The sequence below is a fragment of the Sinocyclocheilus grahami genome, unplaced genomic scaffold (assembly GCF_001515645.1).
Source record: "Sinocyclocheilus grahami isolate Dianchi unplaced genomic scaffold, SAMN03320097.WGS_v1.1 scaffold178.1, whole genome shotgun sequence".
NCBI classification, from domain to species: domain Eukaryota; kingdom Metazoa; phylum Chordata; class Actinopteri; order Cypriniformes; family Cyprinidae; genus Sinocyclocheilus; species Sinocyclocheilus grahami.
In genome coordinates, this window is record NW_015505357.1 from 11,699 (window position 1) to 14,941 (window position 3,243).

General features: G+C 39.0%; 1 protein-coding gene across 1 annotated transcript in view; it reads right to left on the bottom strand.

Moving 5' to 3' along the window:
• Window positions 1-1,577: 1,577 nt before the first annotated feature.
• LOC107594044 (ceramide-1-phosphate transfer protein) overlaps window positions 1,578-3,243 on the bottom strand; it is a 4,513-nt gene continuing 2,847 nt past the window's right edge. The window contains exon 3 of the mRNA XM_016283972.1: window positions 1,578-1,588. The gene's annotated coding sequence lies outside the window, so the exon portion shown is untranslated. The remainder of the gene's footprint in view (window positions 1,589-3,243) is intronic.

Below are 3,243 nucleotides of genomic sequence, written 5' to 3' on the forward strand. Positions count from 1 at the left end.
TATTTGAGAAAGCTCATGGAAAAGTTGTGCTTCACAACTAGAATTGCAATGATCAGCTTTATAGAGAGAAGATTAAGTCAACAGCATGACGACGCATTTCTGTAATATCATTTGTAATCTTCCCATCTGGAAGACGTAAACATGTCATCTGCTTATATTGTGCCACTGAACGTTCTAAATTAAAAAAATAAGCACTTGGTGCATCCATATCAGTGACTGATGTCAAACGTGACCTCACCAATGCTGCCTTAACCCTCTCATTCAGATGAAAACTTAGCTGTTTTTTTTCTGTTGTAAGTCATTTACAAAAACTGGATAATTTCTTCTTAGTATTTCTGTCTCTATAGACTCAATACCTCTTTCCAGGGCTTTAATAGTTTCTCTTTGAGTGGTAGTGCAATATGCAGTGTACTGTTGACAGCAAAGTTTTATTTGAGTTTTTCCAACCTCGCACCATTGTTTTAAATTTTCAAAATAATTTTTTTTCTTTCCAATAGTTCCAGAATGCCACAAAATGTTCAGAAAATGAAGCATCCTGCAACAATTTAGCATTAAAATGCCAATACAATGATTTTCTTGGCAACTGTACCATGTTTACTGAAATAAAAACCAGATGGTGATCAGAAAAACCTATAGGAGAAATACAACAAGCCACAACCCTGTTATTACAATTTTTTGAAACATAGATTCTATCTAATCGAGCAGCACTTACTCTATTGTCCAAAATTTTATAATTCAATAATTAAAGGACAAAAAACGACGACCTTTTACAAATTCTTCTGTTTTTTCAATACTAACTTTTTTTTCTGGAGAGAAAAGGAGAGCAATTCCCGCACTCAGATTTGTACCGTGACTAAGTATATGCTGACCTTTCCACCACATCCCCCACTCTATTTCATTCTCAACATCACTATGGGTTTCCTGCAATAAAATGACATTTAACTTTTTATTCTGCATTACTTCAGACACTAAGGCTCTTTTATGTCTATCCCTCCCTCCATTAATATTTAATGAACCCACCCTCAAAAGATCCATATATGTGTTTAGGAAGGATAGAATAAAAACACCAGCAAAAGAAAACAGCAGAAAGAAAGACAAGATCACCACGTGATGCATGGTTAACAACTTACAAAAAAGCTTTTAGCCTCTTCTTCTTATCCACTCTTCTACATTTTCTAATGACTGTAACATGCTTTTTTTAAACGAAAACGTTTCTTTTCACTTAACTGATCAAGATTCACATTTTTTTGCAGAGATGCCACTGACCTCTCAAATTTATCAACATCAGGGAAAAAATCCTTAATATTGACTTGTTTCCCAAACGTCTCATCAAGAAACCCATTAATTTCCTCTAATGTATACATAGAGGAATCTTTAATGGTTATATCCTGAGAATCACCTTCAGGTCCACAAACAGAAGAACCTCCTTGTGAATCACATTCATAATCAAATATAGAACCATTTTCGTCTGATACAACATCATCCATTGCACTACCATCATTGCTTAGACACAGCTCTCTCTTTCTTGAACCCAAACAAACAGGCTCCTCACATCTTGAACTGGGCCCTGCAACTACCAAAACATTATCTTGCTGCTCATCTGCGTTTATATTTTGTACAGTTACAGTATTTTCATTTAGCTGACGTTCATTTACATTAGTTTCAATATCATTGACAACATGCTCGTTTGCTTCCATAGCGGGCGGCACCGCAACAGATTCGCTTACCTCTGAAGAACCTGCTTGCTCCTCTTGAGTAATGTGCTCCACCACCACTTCTCCTGAGACAGTAGGCCTGTTCCCTGGTTCACGCTCTCGATTATGTGGGCATGCAAACTTTTTATGGCCTAAATCGCCGCATTCGAAGCACCTTAAACTACCAGTTGTTGCATACACCATATATGTTCTCCCTTCGTGTCGCACTCGAAATGAAACATCTAGCGTATTTTCTGCGGATTCTAGAAACATAAACGCCTGTCTTCTAAAAGACTTAACGTGCCTCAAAGATGGATGTTTACAGCCTAGCGTAATTGTTTTGAAAACACTAGCAAATTTGCCAAACCGAACTAATTCAGGAATGAAGGAATGAAGGGTGGAACATTCGATACCGTAATTTTCGCTGTTGGAGCATGTAACGGGGTAACTTGAACAAAGTTGTCATTTATAACAAGACCGTTCTCGATTAGTTGGTTAACAAGATTTTGTTCTTTCAAGAACACTACTACAGCTCTATTCATGCGAGAAGCGGACACAATATTCTCATGTCCTACTTCTCCGCCAGCCGAGATGAGCACATTCTCCACTGTGACGCCGTCCTCCGGCACACACCTGAAGCCATTGCGCAAGGACAAGGACGGCGTCTCCTCGTGAGACGCCATCCCTCCCTGCACAGTATCCACAACAAAATCAACCAAAGGTAAATCAACCTTAAACCATGCAACAAAAAGGAGAAAAGATCTCGATTATGTGGGCATGCGAACTTCTTATGGCCTAATTCGCCGCATTCGAAGCACCTTAAACTACCAGTTGTTGCATACACCATATATGTTCTCCCTTCGTGTCGCACTCGAAATGAAACATCTAGCGTATTTTCTGCGGATTCTAAAAACATAAACGCCTGTCTTCTAAAAGACTTAACGTGCCTCAAAGATGGATGTTTACAGCCTAGCGTAATTGTTTTGAAAACACTAGCAAATTTGCCAAACCGAACTAATTCCCGCTCCAACGCGTCATCAGGAATGAAGGGTGGAACATTCGATACCGTAATTTTCGCTGTTGGAGCATGTAACGGGGTAACTTGAACAAAGTTGTCATTTATAACAAGACCGTTCTCGATTAGTTGGTTAACAAGATTTTGTTCTTTCAAGAACACTACTACAGCCCTATTCATGCGAGAAGCGGACACAATATTCTCATGTCCTACTTCTCCGCCAGCCGAGATGAGCACATTCTCCTCGTGAGACGCCATCCCTCCCTGCACAGTATCCACAACAAAATCAACCAAAGGTAAATCAACCTTAAACCATGCAACAAAAAGGAAAAAAAAAAGAAAAGGAAAAAGAAAAAAAAGAAAAAGTAATTAAGACTAGGTGAAATCACACAGCTCAATTCTCACCCAACACCACTCTCACCCAACTCCCAGCATGCAACAGAGAGATAGAGAGAGATAGAGATAGAGAGAGATAGAGATAGAGATAGAGAGAGAGAGATAGAGAGAGAGAGAGATAGAGAGAGAGAGAGAGAT